Here is a 20891-nt window from a genome sequence, read left to right as displayed (position 1 = left end):
GATCCAACATCTGGGCTGGATACGTACTGGATCCTGGAACTGGTGGCTATGGTGATCTCGGAATAAGAGAGAAACAGACTAATATTAGCATAGATGCCCTTCTTTTAATGATGTAGCAAGTACATAGGCTGTTTGTCATGCCCCCGGGCTGATCTGTCTGTTTTTTCCCCATAGTGTGTGTTGTTTACACTTCCCATGTGCTTCTGTGTCACCCTTGTGCCCGTCTACGCCCTCTTGTTTCATTATTATCTTGTTATTGGTCACCATCACCTGCTCTGCATTATGATAATCACTCCTTCTCTATTTAGTCTCCTCATGTGTGCTGTCTGTTGTCAGATCGTCAAGTTGTTCTCGTCCATGTCTCAACTTTGTCCACATCTCTTAGCCTGCACAGAGATCGTGCCCATTTTGTTTTCATCCTCTAGTTTTGTTTTCTCCCATTTCCTCCTGCTTTCAGGCAGCGCTACTCTCCAGCCTTCCGTGTTAGTGATCACCGATCTCCTCTTCTTCGCCGCGCCGCAGCACGCCACCAGTTCCCCGCCTCAACAGCGCCCCCGCCTCCCTGTCAGTTTATCCGGGCATTGCATCAGAGGATTTCCAAGTGGAATTCGTCCAGGAGGCTCTTTTGGATCTGCTCCAGACTGCCCTGTTCCTGGATAGTTTTTGTTGTTAATTATCTTAATTTTTTTCTGTCCTTTTTGAAATTAAGCCCATCTAATAAACTGACATTTTGAGCACCTGCAACTGAGTCCCAGTCTCGCCCTTGACAGAACGATCTGATCACCATGGACTCAGCAGGTGCAGATCCCCTCAGATCAGCCGTCACCCAGCAGGGCATTCTCTTGGGCCAACATGCCTCCCAGCTAACATCCACGTCCCGGGAGGTTGAGTTCCTTAATGCCAAGTTGTCGGAGCTGACTGCCCAGCTCCAGGAATTTTGGAGACAGGCGACCGCCAGATCGGAGGACCCCACTAGCCTTTCCTCTACCCGTCATGATCCTGAGCCTCATGCCAACAACCCACCTCCCTATGATGGGAACCCTAATTCCTGCAGAGCCTTCCTGTCTCAATGGTCCCTAGTCTTCGCCCTCCAGCCCCGCCGGTATGCCCAGGAAGAGACTAAGGTTGCTTATGTTCTAACCCTCCTCACTGCAGGGCCCCTGACTGGGGAACTTCGGTATGGGAGGCCCGGGCTCCCTTTTGTGCCTCTTTTGAGTCTTTTCGACAAGAGATGGTCAAATTATTCTACCGTTCTGCTCGGGGTGATGAGGCGGCAGCCCAGCTGGCACGGCTACGGCAAGAAGGCCGTTCAGTGACTGAATTTTCCATTGAATTCAAGACCTTAGCAGCGGCCTGTGACTGGAATGAGGGGGCTTGCAGAGCTGTGTTCCGTGCTGGACTAGACGATGGGATCCAAGACAAGATCGCCACTCAAGAGCTCCCACGCAGTTTTGATGATCTGGTCGACCTGGCCCTCTGTGTTGAGAGCCGCCTTCGCCTTCGTCACCAACAATTGACTGCTCGCACTTCTTGGAGGGTGGGTGAAATGACCAGCGAAAATGCCCGCTAAAAGCCAAGGCCCATCAGTAGCCAGGGGGATTCTGGTGGGCACATCTCCGCTTAATTTCCCCCACTACTTTCGCACACTACTTCCCGTGGGTGTCCAGTTCGGAGGTTCTAGTCACTCCTGTTCGGCCCTGGTGGATTCTGGGGCTGGTGGTAGCTTCATGGACACGGCACTGGCCAAGCAGTGGGGAATTCCCGCCATTCCCCTCTCTACTCCTATCTCTGTTCGGTCTCTGGATGATTCCCCAATCACTACCATCACTCACCTCACCCCTCCTGTAAGTCTTATCGTTTCTGGCAATCACCATGAGATAACCGAGCTGTACCTTCTTGACTCCCAGAGTGCCCCCGTGGTTCTGGGACACCCGTGGTTGGTGCAGCACGGCCCTCATGTGGATTGGGCCAGAAACTCAGTCTTGTCTTGGAAACAGTCTTGTCTTGAGTCTTGTTTGGGTTCTGCCTCTTTTCCTGGTGCTGTGTCTCCTGTTGTGCAGGTGGATGAGGCTGATCTGTCCGGGATGCGGAGGAGTACTGCGATCTGCGGCAGGTCCCTGCCTCCTCACCGGCCTTATGATTGTGCCATCAACCTCCTCCCAGGCACTTCTCCGCCCAGGGGTCGGTTATATTCCCTGTCTGGTCCAGAAAGAGAGGCTATGGACAAATATATTCGTGAGTCCCTTGATGCCGCTCTCATCCGTCCCTCCTCGTCTCCTGCTGGCACAGGGTTTTTCTTTGTTAAGAAGAAGGACGGCTCCTTGCGCCCTTGTATTGACTACAGAGGTTTGAATGACATTACCATTAAGAATAGGTACCCCCTGCCCTTAATGTCATCTGCCTTTGAACTTTTGCAGGGAGCCAAGGTCTTCAGTAAATTGGACCTCCATAATGCTTATCACCTGGTTCGGATTCGAGAGGGGGATGAGTGGAAGACAGCATTCATCACTCCTTCGGGACATTATGAGTACCGGGTGCTACCCTTTCGCCTGACAAATGCCCCAGCTGTCTTCCAGGCCCTGATTAATGACATGTTGCGAGACATGGTTAACAAGATTGTCTTTGTGTACCTTGATGACATTCTTATTTTTTCTCCTTCACTTCAGGTACACACCCAACACGTGCGCCAGGTGCTACAATGGCTGCTGGAGAACCAGCTATATGTTAAAGCGGAGAAGTGCGTTTTCCACTCCAAGTCAGTTCCCTTCCTGGGCTATATCATTTCGGCGGAGGGTATCAAAGCTGATCCCGCTAAGGTGAGGGCCATAGCAGAGTGGCCACCTCCAGACTCACGAAAGGCACTGCAGCGGTTTCTGGGATTTGCCAACTTCTACAGGCGCTTCATCAGAAACTTTAGTCAGGTTGCTGCACCCTTGACAGCTCTTACCTCCACTAAGGTACCGTTTAGGTGGAATTTGAAGGCTCAGGAGGCCTTTAATGACCTAAGTCCCTGAACGTCAGTTTATTGTGGAGGTGGATGCTTCTGAGATTGGAGTAGGTGCGGTCCTTTCTCAGAGATCCCCTAGAGATGGGAAGGTACATCCCTGTGCCTACTACTCTCACCGCCTGAGCCCAGCAGAACGGAATTATGACGTAGGGAACCGGGAACTGTTGGCGGTCAGACTGGCCTTGGGTGAATGGCGTCACTGGTTGGAGGGGTCAGCACAGCCCTTCTTGGTTTGGACGGACCATAAGAACTTGGAATACATCCGTTCGGCCAAGAGGGTGAGTACACGCCAGGCCCGATGGGCACTCTTCTTTGGCCGGTTCAACTTCTCTCTCTCGTATCGCCCAGGCTTAAAAAATATAAAGCCTGATGCCCTCTCCCGTCTTTATAGGGATACAAAAAGAACCGGTATATCTACTGAAACAATTATCCCTAAAGAAATTGTGGTAGGGTCCCTCTCCTGGGACGTGGAGAGGAGAGTGCTGGAAGCCATACGAGAGAGAGAGGTGCCAAGGGAGTGCCCAGAGGGTAGACTTTTCGTGCCGGCTGGCCTGCGCCCTGAAGTCCTCCAGTGGGGGCATTCATCCAAGTTAGTCTGTCATCCTGGGGTTCGGAGATCTCTGGCTGCCATCCGCCAGCGATTTTGGTGGCCAACCATGGCCCAGGACGTCAGGCAGTTTGTGTTTGCCTGCCCAATTTGCGCCCAGAACAAGAGTTCTAATCAGCCTCCTGTTGGTCTGCTACACCCCTTACCCATCCCCTCCCGCCCCTGGTCACACATAGCCCTTGACTTTGTCACTGGTCTTCCACCATCGAGGGGTAACACCGTAGTATTGACAGTGGTTGATCGCTTCTCTAAAGCAGCCCATTTCATCCCCCTTCCCAAACTGCCATCAGCTAAGGAGACCGCTCAAGTGGTGGTTGACCACATCTTCCGGATTCATGGCCTTCCGGTGGACGTGGTTTCTGATAGGGGGCCACAGTTTGTCTCCCGGTTCTGGAAGGAGTTCTGTCGACAGATCGGGGCCTCTACGAGTCTGTCATCAGGTTTTCACCCTCAGACCAATGGGCAGTCCGAGCGGGCAAACCAGGTTCTGGAACAAGCTCTCCGCTGCCTGACGTCCCATAATCAGATTTCTTGGAGCCAACAGTTATCCTGGATTGAATATGCCCATAACTCCTTGCCAGTGGCGGCCACAGGTATGTCTCCATTCCAGTGCTCCATTGGTTTTCAACCTCCTATGTTCCCCTCACAGGAGCCCGATGCTGCTGTTCCGTCTGCCTTAGCCTTCGTCCGCAGGTGTCGCCGCACCTGGAGGAGGGCTGAGGAAACCTTGGCTCGGGTTTCCAGACGAACCAAAGCAGCGGCTGACCGTCACCGTATTCCTGCTCCCCGCTACGTATGTGGTCAGAGAGTATGGCTGTCTACCAAGGACCTTCCTCTCCTGGTGGCTTCTCGCAAGTTAGCCCCCAGGTTCATGGGGCCATATCAGATCACCAAATATATATATATATAAATCTTATTATTTAGACACATTATAATAGTTGCTCAGTGTGTTAATAACTGCTTTATTGATACCTATTCCTGCTGTAATTCATGATTAAGTCAGGTTGTTATAAAACATTTAGTAGTTGCCAGCCATCTATTTTTGTGAGCTCATCTAAAGTGTGGACTATTTAAACCATGTAAAACATTTACAAATAAAGGATCATTTATCTTCCAAACAGAAAAGTTAACCACAACACAGTGGGATACAGAACACATCAATATTTTTTCAAGATACAAAAAAAAAATAAAAAATTGCATGCTTTGTTTAAATTGTCTCCAACTCTACTGTATGTACCCCTCCCACTTGAAATGTATAAACTCTCCAAAGTACCATTTTCTTTGGTGAGACTTTTGATGACTACAGTACCTTTATTGAGTGTTCTCAATAAAGAATTCTGCTGAAGATTACTCAAGAGTCTCCTGGTCTTCGCTTCTGAGTTTCCAACACTATGCTCATATACAAAAAGGAATTAATGATATCTTAAATAACAATTTTTACTATTGAAAATTTTAATTTTAACATGTAAGATTTAAGTTACAGATATCAAGAAGTATGTTTATTACTAGTTGTAGTTTCATTTTTGATATGATAAATGTATTTCTGCAAATTATGACCTCATTTTTGATATGAGGAATTTGTGTTGGTACTAATGGAAATGTAATTCCTGATATCAAGAATTAAATTGTTGATATCAATAATTAAATGGTTGATATCAACTATTTAATTATTGATATCAACCATCCATATGTTTAAATATTAAAAGGGTGCCAAAACTACGGACATCAAAATGCATTTCTTACTAGTTACAATTCTAAATGCACATTTGAGCTTTGCATTTCTTACTAGTAGAAATACAATTTTTGATATCAACAATTAAATTTTTACTAGTAAAAATGTGAATTCTTAATATCAACAATGTAATTGTCACTAGTGACAGTGATATTCATGATATCAGAAATGAACATTGTCACTAGTGACAATTACATTTTCTTATATCAAGAATTAAATTGTTGATATCAAGAATAACAAGTAACCATGTGCTTTTTAGGGCCATTTGAAGGAATTTGGGGGCCCCAAGCAAAATGGACATAGAGGCCCCCCGACAATCCCCTACAGGAACCACAGCATAGCCATACAGTTTAAGTTCACCCGCACTTTATATAAATTAAAAAAAGTTTACAGTGCAAATACTGCTTGAATAAATAGTTTGGTGGGAATTCAATAGTGATTTGCACTGTTTTTTTTTTTCTTCTAATAATATGACAGCACAAACTTAGTTTAAACTCTGGGCTGTGCAGGATATCAGCTATAATTATAGAGCTTTTGGTACCTTGTGCTTTATAGAGGAAAAATCAGCACTGAGAAGTGATGCATCTGTTGATGTTGAGGATGAAGTTGATGGTGTTGCTGGGAAATAATTGAAACAAAAATCTGAAATTACCTGTGAAGTACGTTTTACCATTTCACTGTTAGCATATTGAAAGAGGTCACTATTACCAGCTCAGGGGTGCGTTAAATGAACAACTAAGTTTCCTTTTTTAGTTTTTTTTTTTTTTTTTTAAATGCATAGAATGCAATGCATACATAAAAAATAAAACATTTAATTATTAATAATTGTTTCTCTGTCTGTACTTGTACTTTGAACAATGACAATAAAGTTGACAGATGAATTAAGTGCATTTAAGTGCCATTCAGGTGGGTTTTTAAATAAAGCATTTTCTGAGATGCACATTAAACACCAAACATTAATTTATCTTTTAATTATTGAAAATTAAGCAAACTAAAGTTTTTGTTAAGAGCAGTTCTGTAGATGTTGTTCATGTGTTCACATCCTTATTTAGTGAGACATCAGACGCGAGACTGAAATCACCGCGAGCGTCACGCGCGCTTCAGTGTGTCTTCAAGGAAGAAGCTGCTCCTTTCATTAACAGAGACACGCAGAACATGCAGGATTCATATTTAAACAGACTGTTCCTGCTTAATATTTACAGATATTAGTCCGTATCGTGGTTTGATGTAAGCGCAATGACCTATTTTTAATTCATTCATTCAAAATTTGGCAAATTACGTGTCATTCTGCGTTAAACTGTAAATTCCGTTTTTATGACTGGATTCCGCGATTCTTGCAATCGAAACACGCCACGACGTTCTCTTTATGTTTGCCTGAGCCCTGAAATCAAAACACTGCTGACTCCTTGCAGTCTGCGATTTCTGATCTGCGTTTTCCTTATCCCCTAAAAAAAAAAAAAAAAACATATTACAGTAACCATATTCCTTCTGTTCGAAAAAAAAAAAAAAAGCAGAGATCACTTGACTTGGTTGGCCTGCTGCTGTCAGCGACAACTGAGAGGGGCCCCCTTGAGGGGGATCCCGATAACAGCGTCATTACATGTTACTGCATTGACGATCAAAGGGGCGCTCACACAGTGTCGTTGCATTTTATTCTTAACCAGTCGTTGTCTTGGGGCCCCAGGTCAGCTCGGGGCCCCAAGCAATTGCTTGGTTTGCCTGCCTTGTTGTGACGGGCCTGTACTTACTGATATCAAAAATAAAAGTTTTTACTATTAACAATTGTATTTCTGATATGTGAAGTTGGAATTTCAACTGGTAAGAAAGTAATTCTTGATATCAACAATTAAATTTGAATGGCAACCTATGGTGATATTTAACTAGTGAAAATACAGTTACAGACATCAAGAATTATAGTTTTTGCTAGTAGAAATGTAACCCTGGATATCAAGAATTAGCATTTTAACTAGTGAAAATGTAATTGTTGATATCAAGAATTAACATTGTTACTAGTGGAAATTTAATTGTTGATATCAAAAATAACAATTTTTACTATTAGAAATCTAATTCCTGATATCAAGAATAAATATTTTAACTGGTGAAAATTTAATTGTTGATATCAATAATTCATATCCTGAGAATTAAAAAATAGTCAATACGTCTTGCCATAAAAGCTATTTTACCGTATTTTCTACACTATAAAGACACACCTGATTATAAGGCGCACCTTCAATGAATGGCCTATATTAGAACTGTTTTCATATATAGGGCGCACCGGATTATAAGGAACATAGAATAGAAGATACTGCAGTCAAACGTTTGACTGGGTTTGCATTATGCATCCACTAGATGGAGCTTTCCTAAGGGAATGTCAACATTTTGACAGAGCGCCTTGATCCATATATAAACTGCTCCGGATTATAAGTGCAGAAAATACGGTATATAAAATATGAAAGTTTCATATGAATATCTGCAATTTTGTGTGAGGTATACAAGTTTTCTGACTGTGTTTCAGTGGATGCCTTAGAGCCCCTGTGCCATGCCCGGGTCCCAGTCTCTGCAGCATCCTAAAGGCCACAGATTCCAAGGTGTTTTGGAGTACGTTAAAGGTGCTGTAGGGAACTTTTGTAAAACAAAATATTTTTTACATATTTATTAAACCTGTCATTATGTCCTGACAGTAGAATATGAGACAGATAATCTGTGAAAAAAATCAAGCTCCTCTGGCTCCTCCCAGTGGTCCTATTGCCATTTGCAGAAAGTCATGCGCTCCCGGTAAAAAACAACCAGTCAGAGCTGCGGTCCGTAACTTTGTTTGTGTTCAAAATGTAGAAAAATGAACATAATAAGCGAGTACACCATGTATCCATTTTCCAAACCGTGTATTTAGCTTGTCCTGAATCACTAGGGTACACCTATAATAAGTGTTTATATTCGGACTATTTTAGATTGCTTCGGGGGTACCGCTGCGGAGTAACCCAGTACCTTTGTGATTCTTCATAGACATAAACAGAGAGAAGTAGCTCCGGGTACAATGTTCTTCCGCAAGACGCAAGCAGTTCTGTTTATTAACCGCTAGAGCGTCAAAAGTTCCCTACTGCAGCTTTAAAGCCCCAGAAAGTTGAAAAATAATATATATTTATATATAGCTGTGAAAACGGCCCAAGCCATCAGTGCAATCACTACACCAGTGGCATCACAAAAATGGTGCACAGCGGGCAGACACATTTATTCTAAGCCTCTGGTAGTCTAATTTTAAGGGATAAAGCAATGAAAGGGTTAAGCCATCAAGATTGTGAAAGACACAGACAGGACAATATATAAAACTTTAGTAACAGGTTTCAGTTATTAACATGAACCATATTAATTAACATATACAATAATGATATAGCATTTTTAAATGTTATTTAATATTCAAAGCTTAAACATGGATCCACTTTATATTAAGTGGCCTTAACTACTATATACTTACATTTTAATTAATAATTAAGTACAATGTACTTATTGTGTACATACGTTTTTACATTGTACTTATATTTTAAAAAAATACATACAGATGTAATTACAGTACATAGTAGTTAAGGCCACCTAATATAAAGTGGGACCAAATAAACATTTTGATTAACTAACATCAACAAACATTAATAAATGCTGTGCAATTATACTGTTCATTGTTAGTTCATATCAATCAAAGCATTTGTAACATTTTATAATAATTGCACACTATGAGTCATTAGTTAAGCACTAGTGAATAGTCCGTTTTTCCTTTATAAATTATATTAGTAAGCAATTTATAAATACAGCTGTAATTGTACTTGTTTTTAAGCATACCTATAATGTTTAATAATTGTATTTTCATACTTTATTAACTATCACTTTATCATTTCTAAATTATTACGTTATTTACAAACCAGTTATTTAGGAGTTGTCACTGGTTCATAAGATCAATAAATGATTAATAAACTTTTTAAATGTACATATATAAATCTTATTATTTAGACACATGATAATAGTTGCTCAGTGTGTTAATAACTGCTTTATTGACACCTATTCCTGCTGTAATTCATGATTAAGTCAGGTTGTTATAAAACATTTAGTAGTTGCCAGCCATCTATTTTTGTGAGCTCATCTAAAGTGTGGACTATTTAAACCATGTAAAGCATTTACAAATAAAGGATAATTTATATTCCAAACAGAAAAGTTAACCACAACACAGTGGGATACAGAACACATAAATATTTTTTCAAGATACAAAAAACAAAAAACAAAACAAATGAAACTGTACAGCTGTACATGTGTGTGCCAATTTTCAAGAGTTAAGGCCCCCCAAAAGCCTGGAAAAGGTTTAAATAATAATGATAGTAATCCTTAGAAAAGCTAGAAGGCCCTGCCCAGCGCTTGGGTACTAATAATACTTAGAAATCAATAGGGCCCTGCGCTTCATTGGTTTGGGCCCTACATATAGCTGTAAGCAGCAATGGTGGACCCAAGCCATCAGAGCAAACGCCATGCCGGTGTCATCAGGAAAACCGTGCCCAGCAAGCACATGTATTTACAGTATGCCTCTGGCAGTCTGTTTTAAGGGTATGGCAATTAAAGGGGTAATCCAAACCATCATGACTGTGAAACACAGATACACAGAACAATATATACAACTTTAGTAACAATTTACAAAAAGGTTTCCATTATTAACTTTAACACATGCTATACAATTATTGTTAATGTTAGTTAATATAGTTAATGTCAGTTAATATTCAAAACTATAATCAAACTATAAAAAACATGTCATGTCCATGGACTCTACAGTGGAGCTCGAAACTTTGGGCACCCTTTGCAGAATCTGTGAAAATAAGAGTAATTTTCACAAAATAATAGAGATCATACTAAATGCATGTTATATTTTATTTAGTGCTGTCCTGAGTAAGATATTTTACTTAAAAGATATTAACATTTAGTCCTCAAGACAAAAAAAAAATGCTGAAATTATTAAAATAACCCCCCTCAAAAGTTTGGGAACCCTTGGTTCTTAATACTGTGTTCTGTTACCTGATGATCCTCGACTGTCTTTCTGTTTTGTGATGGTTGCACATGAGTCCCTTGTTTGTTCTGAAAGGTTAAACTGAGCAGCGTTCTTCAGAAAAATCTTTAAGGTCCTGCAGATTCTTCAGTTTTCCAGCATCTTTGCATATTTGAACCCTTTCAAGCTGTGACTTTATGATTTTGAGATACATCTTATCACACTGAGGACATTTGAGGGGGTAAAGAGTTCCCTTATGAGTAGGGAAAGCACCTCTTCATTTCTTATTTTATTTTTACTATTATTTGTTCTGTTTTTTTTTCTTCTTTTGACTGTCTTAATAAGAGTGTGTTGATCTGGCCTTGTTGCAGGAGACACATTTGAGTGACAAGGAACATGCCAATCTCAGACATAGGTGGAGTGGTCAAATGTATTTTTCTTCCTTTACAACGAGTAGTGGGGGGTAGCCATTGTTGTTAACAGAAATCTACCCTTTAAGATTATAAATAGTACTGAGGATAAACGGGGCTGTTAAGTTATTGTTAGATGGCTACTGTATGGACAGGAGATAACTTTTTTAAATATATACAATCCACCAAACATTTTCTCCTGAGCGGATTACAAAAGCTTTTTTCAGAATTGCTAGATACTGCTTCTGGTACTGTTATTGTAGGGGGAGATTTTAATTGTTTGTTGAATCCTTTACTGGATAGACTACCTCCAAAAACTTGCCCTCCATCTAAGAAATCCAAAACCTTTATCTGCATTATGCGAGGAATTAGGTTTTTCTGATGTTTGCCGTATACTTAACCCTTTGCAAACAGATTTTACCTTCTATTCTCGTCCCCATAAATGTTATTCAAGAATTGATTACTTTTTTGTCCCAAGTGTAAATCTGCAATATGTCTCTCGTTGTTTCATAAGCAGTACTGTGGTTTCCGATCATGCCATGATGGTAATGGAAATGTTAGTGGAAGGATTTCCAAAGTCTACTCGGCGATGGAGATTTAATACATTACTGCTTAAAGACAAGAAATTTCTTTTATATATTAATTCTGAATTTGGATGATCCATCACTGTTATGAAAGACTTCCAAAGCATTTATCAGAGGATTAGTTAAATCTTATTCCATCACTAAAAAAATGGAAGCAAGTAGAGAAACAGGAAAGCTAAGAACAAGAACTCAAAAGAGCAACTGAAGATCATGTGAATGGTGCGTCTCCTGCCAATTTGGAGAAGCTGGGTGTAATACGTGCTTCTCTGGATTCTTTGTTATCGCAACAGACACTAAAATATTGTTTTCAAAGCAAAGACTGTATGATCATGGCAATAAGCCTAACAAGTATTGTCAAGTGTTTTCTTAAACTGTGCGCTCTCCCACACTTGAAAAAGATAGGTTTCACTATTTGAAGAATTTAAACTGGATTCCACTCAATGAATAGGCCTTGGGAATTTCTTTCATCCATTTATTCATCCATCTTTCATCCTTTCATAGTCCACTTGGAAGATCGCACAGCTTAGCAACCGTGCCAATTTATAGCCTTTACTCAATCCTCATTTGCTCTTCGATGGGGAGAAGAACAACAAGGCGTCTAACGTCTCTATGCAGCACAGTACCTTGACAGACCCTCTTCCTTTCACAGGATGCAGATTCTTTGACCGTTGAATTCTGGACAGGAATACAGTTTGGAAACACCCGAACATTTACATCCCTTACGATGCCCCCTTGATCAGGGTTTATACTGATAACTCTTCCGAGCTTAAACTGCCCTCTTAGTGCATTTTGATCACTTAGCCACATGATGTCTCCAACGGCAACGTTCCTCTCTGCTGTATGCCACTTGTTCCTCACAAACAGGTTTGGACCAGCAAGTTGGCTCCAGGATCTCCAAAAGCAATTGACTTGGGTTTGTATCTCTCTCAGCCGTTTATAGGGGTAGTTGGCAAAGTCGAATGTCTTGTAATCCCCTGTCTGTGTGGCTCGACCAAGCAATAGTGAGTTTGGCGTGACATATTGTATGCAGCCTTCCCGACTCTGAACTCTTGCATCAATAGGACGCTCGTTTACAAGATTGGATGCTAGTTGAAGTGCTGTTAAGAACTCACTGAAAGTAAGGTCTGACCCTTTCTCAAGGCTTTGGAGAGCTTTCTTTGTAACGCGCACTGCAGCTTCATTTCGGTGTGGTGAATCAGCTGGATACACTTTCCAGGCAAACGGTGTTCCATTTTTAACTGCATACTCCTCTAAAGTTGCATTATCTTGACTTTCCAGAAAAGCATACAGATCCTTCAATACAGGTTTTGCACCAATGAAATTGGTTCCTGGGTCTGACCAGACCTTTTGGGGATGACCTCTAACTGCCATAAACCTCTGGTATGCCAATAGGAAGCTCTCTGTAGAAAGAGAATTGGCTAGCTCTACATGAATGGCTCTACTTGCCATACAGCAAAGGACAACTCCCCAAACTTTCATTGATGCTCTTCTCTTGACATCATCCTTTACTTGGTATGGTCCGAACAGGTCAATGGCAGTGAACTCAAATGGTGCAGCAGGTCTCGTTCTCTCTTCAGGTAGTTTACCCATAACTTGTTGACATACTCTGGCCTTTGTTTTTCTGCAGAAGATGCATCGATCAACGACTTTTTGGGCAACTTTTCTTCCTCTCAAAACCCATGCTTTCCTTCTCATCCTCAACAAGGTGCCCGCCACTCCATCATGAGCTTCACAAGCCAACAAGGTTGCGATCCAGGCATCAAAGGGCAAGAGGGGAACAGTTTTGAAGTCCTCCTTAAAGACTTGAACTCTGCCACCACACACCAAAAGTCCAGTTGCCATGTCCCTGTAAAAAACCAGTCGATCTATTGTGGTGTTTTTAAAGATCACATCTGTTTGCACTGCTAAGCAGAGGTCTCTGAATGCATCTTCTCTTTCTTTGAGAGTGATAATACCAACTGATGATACCGCCTCCCACTTTAGTTTGTCCATTGTCTTGACCTTAAGAAACTTTTTTGCAGCCCTCCAGACCAATGCCACCGACTTGATCAACCGTGTCAGATTGCTGAATCTTTTTACATCTTGAACTACTGTTCCACCAGGTGGTCTACTCTGCTCCGTCTGGATTAAAGTCAGATTTTCTTCCGGTTCTTGTTTCTTCAACTGAGCTCTGGTAAGTGCTGCAACAAAAGCTTTCTTCTGAATCTTTGTGATGTTTTCTCTGGCTGCAGCAGCAACATCTTTAGCAGATTTAATTGGCCACTCGTTCACTGGTAAACTGAGGAACTTTGGACCTGACTGCCACTCAGAGTCTTCATCCAAATCCTTTGGTCCCGCTCCTCTTGTGATGATATCTGCAATATTAATTTGACCTGGAACCCACCACCAATCCTGGACGTTGGTGCTGCTTTGAATCTCCCCAATTCGGTTTGCAAAGAAGGTTTGGTAACCATAACTATCACGCTGCACTGCCCCTAAGACAGTCTGACTATCAACAAGATGATACCACTTCTCAACTGGAACCCTGCAATGTTTTTGGAAATATTTTTTTTAATCGGGCAGCAAAGACAGCTCCACACACCTCTGCTTTTACAGTATCACCCTTGTGGTCGAGGGGGGTTAGTTTGGCCTTAGATTCAACAAGCCTCACAGTTATACCTTGACTGCAGCTCCAACACAGATACAACACTGCTCCATATGCCTGTTCACTGCCATCAGAGAAAGTGACACCAATAGGTTCAGTGGCTGTGTCTAGAGGTGTCAGGGGTCTGGTGAATCTTACTTGTCCCAGCTCCACATACTCTTCCAGAAGCTTGATTGCATCCTCCCGGAGACCCTCAGACAAAGCTGCATCCCAGGTATCCTTAGTTGGGCCGTAGATAACCTTGGCCTCTTGAAAGGCTCTTCGCACCAGAATTGCACCTTTTTGTTTGGCTGGAGTCACCAGACCTAGTGGGTCATACAGTCCTGAGACTTGACTCAGTAATTCTCTTCTGGTGAGTGGATTTGGCGCTTGTGATCTCACCTGCCCCTTTAATAAATCTTGGCCAAGTCTCATTTTCCTCCTCTTCTTTGAGAAATTCACAGCGATCATGATGTGAAGCTCATCATCTTGTATTGTATATCCAAGGCCAAGGGCTTTATGGTCATCTTCTGTAAACTGATTTGGTAAGAACATAGTCTTTGGCTCAGTATTCTTGTCTCTGGACTCTTTCCTCCCACTTTGATCAGAGTAGACCCAGGGCTTTATGTGGAATCCACCAGTTTTTAGGATCTGCTCAACATTCAATGTGGTGACCTTCAGTTGATCCATGCTGTTGTGGGAAGTCAGGATGTCATCAACATAAGAATCTTTTTGCAGCACACGTCGCTCTTCATTAAAGTGACTGAATATGGGTAGATTTGCAGTCTCTCGCATTGCCAGTTGAGCAATGCAGCCTGCTGGTTTGTCTACAATATTTACCCTTGTTATGGCATATTCTTCAATTTCATCTTCTCCAGAGTCACGCCAGAGGAATCTGTGCAGATGGACTTCTTGGTCTTCCAGCCAGATAGAGTTATACATTTTACGTATATCAACCAAGGCAGCAAAGGCTCCAGCTCGAAATCTCAACATAACAGCATGAATGGGGTTGAGCACATCTGGACATTTGAGGAGCAGGTCATTCAAGCTCAAACCTTTAAACTTTTGACTGCTGTTCCAGACTAACCTTACAGGGGTTGTGACAGAGTGCGGATTCGGAACGATTAGATGGCTGATATACCACACTGGCCCGGTCCAGCTTTCAATCACCTCATTTGACAACTTCACCGCTGCTTTGCGATGGACCATGTCATGCACTTGCGCTGCGTAGGCAGCTTTCCATTCTGGTTCCTTTGCCAGCTGTTTTTCGGTCCTGAGGAATATTGCTTCAACAGCCCTCCTGTTATTTGGCAGGGACGCTGGATCCTCTGTCCATGGGTACTTAGCATGCCAGTGTGGTTCTTCACAGTGCTCATCTCCACTTACATATGTCAAGCCATTTTTCACCATTTCCACTTCTCTTTCTTCAGCAAGTGTCATTTCTTTGCCCCCTGGCTGGCAATTTCCACATCGACAACCTCCACACTTGGGCTCACAAGCGGCTCCAATACTATCCCACTTCCACCATTCCAGGAAATATTGCTTCATGGCTGCAGTGCTTGATTGAACAGTGGGATACACAGGAGACTGATGAGTAGCTGGACCTTTACAGGTGAACTCTTCGTACTTGACTGTCGCAGTCCTCATTGAACGTGCAAAATGAGTTTTTGACGTATGTGCAGTTACAGCAAGCTCTTCAAAAAGGTCAGGGTGAGCACCTCCAATAGTTATCCCCAGGGGACCATTCCAGAGGACAAGATCTCCAACTACACGAATCTTCTGGGGCACCAGCTGTCCTTCCTTGTGGCTTATAAGGAGCTGGATTTCTTGGGGTCTTACCAATTCATGCAGTGGAATGTCAGGGAATATTCTTTGCAGCTTTTTTGCTGTCACATGCCGATGGATCTCTGCAATACTGTCGAGTCCATAACACACTAACTGGTGTGACTTAGGAGTACCTCTGGGGGTGCGAACTCGGATCTTCAGCAGGTACCGCTTTGTTTCAACTGATACCTTCATCCCGCCAACTCCATGGACCACCAAAGTGACATCTTCGCTTCGAAGGTTTAATTCCTTAGCGGCCTTGTGGGTGATGTAATTTGTATCCGAGGACAGGTCAATCAATGTTCCAACTCTTTGTCCTGCATTGGCCATTACTTGCAATAACATCATGATGACAGGAAATTCATGCAAACCACTTTCTGCTAGTGGCCCCTGCTCCCTTGCCACAGAGTTGAAGGTCCTGGATGCGGAATTGCAGAATGCATCTCGACACTGCTGAGCCAATTCAGGTAACAGCTTGGAGAGGAATTCCTCCTGGGCCTCTGTGCACTTTCCACCTCCCGCTGAGCCAGACTTTGTTCTTCTCTGGGGATTACTTTTGGTTTCAGTATATGAACACAGGTAAAAATGGTGCTCAGGATTTTGTTGGTCTTTGCATTCCACATTTCTGCACAGGTAAGTGGTTTTGCAGTATGCGCCACTATCATGGATTTCCAGACACCTAGTGCATGCTCTGAGCCTCCTTACTACATCCTTTCTCTCTGAAGGTTTTAGGGTCTAAAATTTCCTACAGAAATACAGCTTCTTCTTGTGTTTACGGTCTCCACAGACAATACAACCTGCTGGGTCACTGCTCACATTGGTGGCTCTTGTTCTAGCATGCCTCGGGTCAGATCTGGTATCCTTCCTGCTCGGTTCATCTTCTCTTAACTGCTCCAGCTGCTCATATATTGTTTCTTGCTGTTTAAGGAATTCAAGGAGCTTGTCAAAACGAGTGTGTGGTGCACCAACATTTTCCTCACCAGCAATATAAACCAGCCATTCCTTCTTTAGTGACTCCGGGAGTTTGCTCTCAATGGATCTTATCACCAAGGGATTCTTCATGGCACCGGTGTCTCCAAGCTCACTTAGGTCATACAGGGCCTTTTCAACCGTTTGAATCAGCTCCACTATTTTCCTAGCTTGGTGACCTTTTACTGGTGGTATTGCTTGCAACTCTTCCACAATTTCGAGGGCAATGGCAGCTCTATTCCCAAAGCGATTCTCCAGGACACGGAATATTTCTTCTGCTGAACTATAAGCTTTCAGTCGAAACTCTTTTGCCACTTTATCGTCAAGACTATCCAGCAGTTGAAATTTCTTCACCTCTTTTGACCTGGTTGGTTCGCCTTGCCGCTGCAGAGCTTCCCACTTCTTCCTCCAACGATGAAAATCTCGCTTGCTTCCAGCAAACTTGGGAAGGGAAGTAGGTTTCAACTTGATTGCTGGCCTTGGAGAACTGTGGGCTATACCTGCTTCGCTCTCAGAATTCTGCTTGATTTTTGCTTGAATAAATTCAGATTTTTTGGAAACCAGCTTGGGGAGACAAATCTCAAGCTCCCTCAGACGACTGTTAAAATCTTTCTGCTCAGGAGAAGGGGCCCAACGATTCCACCGGGTATGCGCTTCTCTTGCAGCTTTAACCAATCCTCCCAGGTGGCTCAGCATGAAATCATATGCTTCCAGGTTCGCACAAGGTTGAACAGAAAAGACCCAGTCACATTCCGCCTCAGCCACTTGGAAAGCCAGGGACACTTGTGGATCCCCAAAACTGGTCCAGAGGGTCTTCAGAATTAGATCTTTGCTTTCCTTCAGTTTCTGATCACATTCTCTTGCAGTCTTCTCTAGGTCAGCCTTTTGTTGTGTACTTTATGCTGGCACACCCTCTGCATCCTGCTCAGCCTCACCTTCCATAATGAAAGCAGCCTCCACATCCTCATTTGCCTCCATGACTTTTGTGACTTGAAGTGAAAGGTTGTTGAGGCTTTCTCTGAGCTCTTCCTCCCCCATATCCATATTGGTTCTTGAAATGGAATTGACGAGCCGAGAGAAGAGTCTTTTTGCACTGGTTCTTTTAGTTTTAAGCTGCTCCAATGGCTTTGTCTCCGCCATACCCTCCAGTTGGAACGGCGGAATAATGATGCACACTTTGGGATGACACCACAGCAGTTTACCTTTTTTCTTCCAGGCCTCCAGGTGAAATCCTCCAATCCTGGTCCCGGTTTTTCACTGTCAAGTGTTTTCTTAAACTGTGCGCTATCCCACACTTGAAAAAGATAGGTTTCACTATTTGAAGAATTTAAACTGTATTCCACTCAATGAATAGGCCTTGGGAATTTCTTTCATCCATTTATTGGCTTACAGCATTAAGCTATGTAGGTGAAAAACCTTTAAAGATACAAACATGCAAACATTGTAAAATCACCAACAAACCCAATACAATGCATAACTTAACAGATTTAACTCGACTCAATTATAACTTTTTTTACACAAACATTAGTAGCTTAAGTTAATGAACCATGAATATTTCACCAGACCTACTATATTTCACAGTTGTTAAATCTCACATTAAAGCTGGTAGATCTTACCCAGCTCAATAACAATGCATTTAAATATCATTAGCTTTACATTTTGAATACACAATAAATAGATCATATTAACTTTAAACTCATGTGTAGTTTAATTTACTGGATTCTAACACAGAGACTATGAACTAACCTGTGCTTTTAACCATATTTGCCATTTAATAATCAACAATTTAGTTTTTAATCATGTAGTCAGAGAATTTAAGTCATGTATACACAATTAATCCTAAGCAATATTTCATAGTATTTTAAAGTATCTAAACAATCCAAATCGTGAATTACCAAAGTTAAATCAGGCAAATTAAATTGTTAAACAAAATATACCATATACAAAGACATTTTTACCCACTATAAAACCACTTCATGAATTAAAGATATGCTACTCAAACCAACAGCGCGATCTACAGAGCGCCATTGAATGATGCATTCATTTACTCTGATAGCGGTTATGATTTCAGCATGCAGGAACGCAGCATTCTTTAACAATCAGTGCTTCAACTCACCGGCTGTCACTTCAAAGTTCTTTGGTTAGTACCTGCTCCCGCACAGTGATATCAAGCTTGAATACTAATTTTTCTTCGAGTCAGCACTGCTCTTTTCGTAGCGTCAGTTCCCCGTGTATACAATAATTAAACTGGTGCGCTGCTTTATCCAGCCCAGGCACCCACAACAGATTGCGGATTAGTTTCACCTGGTACTAATGAGGGAAGGCGGGGTAACGGCGTAACAAGTATTTATCTTATTTACTGAAGGAGAAATCTGGCCCACAGTTTATAACCTCTGTTATGTATTCTTCTGGAAAGCAATCATTTGATTGTGGTTTTATAAATGATATGTTTAAGCAATTTTATTATGACTTATATCAAACTGAATATTTTCTTCAACAATATATATTCAACAATAACATTTATTTGATCTCATAACACTCCCTAGTATATCTGATGATCAGATAATGGTTTTGAATGCCCCAATTTCAAGGGAAGAAGCCTTAATGGCTTTACATAGTTTACAGTCGGGCAAATCTCCAGGTCCGGACGGTCTGGTGTATGAAGCATAAAAAGAATTCAAGCAAATATTAATAGATCCCCTGTTGACCATGTATGCAGGGCCGTCGCTAGTGGGACAGCAGCATTTAACCGTGAGTTCTCCTCAAAGTCCCTCCTGCACCTGAACGAACAAATACAAATCGCAATTTGAACAAACAAAAAGAACAAACTGTGACATATTAAACCCAAAGCACCTTCATACAGTAAACTACTAGTGAAATTGATAAAATTTGTATATCTATCTATATAAAATTGGGACCAAAAATTATTCAGTAGTTGTAGTTGTGTAAATATTGTCATAATAACAGTCTGTAGTTTTGGTTGATTGTAATCCATTACGTACATTTCTATCAAAGTTATGACATTATGAAGAGGAATTTGTTCTGACACAGTTTAACTCTTAAGTTCTTGTCATATTTTATAGCCACCTATAGTGATAGCAAATAAACTGTAATAATGTGAGAAATGTTGAAGGTGTCTGAATAAATTTTGGTTTGATTGTATATTTAATTTTTACGTTGAAGACTATCCATTGCTATTTTACATTTGATTATTCAGTTTCTGTACCTGGACACCTAAAAAAACTTAAACATTGTGTTAATAGCACAAATAAATAAAAATGAACGAACATACAAATTAAACAATTTCAAACTGGGCCCAATGGTACAACCTTCACCGGGGCCTCGCAAACCCAAGTTACGGCCCTGCATGTATGATCACTCATTTATGACAAACAGGGTTCCACAATCACTTCGAGAGGCCAACATTTCCCTTATTTAAAAAAAAGGAAAAGATCCGGGGAACTGTGGGTCATACAGACAGATCTTATTACTAAACGTAGATTTAAAGTTACTCTCCAAAATCCTTGCACTTCGGCTGGAGAAAATACTTCCTTCTATCATTGATGAAGGCCAAACGGGTTTCATCAAGGGTAGAAGTTCGAGTAATAATATTAGGCGGCTTTTAAATGTTATCAAGTTCTCTTATAAATGTAACAGTGACGCCCTTTTTTTATCCTTAGATACGGAGAAGGCCTTCGCCTGTGTGGAGTGGCCTTATTTATTTTATACTTTGCAAAGGTTTGGTCTCAGTGATAATTTCATAAGATGGGTGTGTTTACTATATTCTGCTCCTCTCGCAGCTGTTGTCAATAATGGTCAAAGGTCTGACAACTTTCCATTTGCTCCTGGGCACTAGACAGGGCTGCCCCCTCTCCCTATTGATCTTTGCTATAGCAATTGAGCCATTGGCACAGGCGGTTAGGGAGGGGTTGGCTGTGTCCGGTGTCTTGGGTGGTCTTAGGGGCCATTCACATATCGCACCTAAAAACACGTGGAAAACGCTAGGAGCGCCTTTACGCGGATGATATTTTGCTCTTTTTATCGGACATTGAGTCATCGGTGCCTGCTTTAGTAGACATTGTTAATTCTTTTGGAACATTTTAAGGGTATAAAATAAT

This window comes from Carassius auratus, chromosome 43, assembly GCF_003368295.1.
Source record: "Carassius auratus strain Wakin chromosome 43, ASM336829v1, whole genome shotgun sequence".
NCBI lineage: Eukaryota > Metazoa > Chordata > Actinopteri > Cypriniformes > Cyprinidae > Carassius > Carassius auratus.
The sequence above is the reverse complement of the archived record's forward strand: the minus strand, read 5'-3'. Positions refer to the sequence as shown.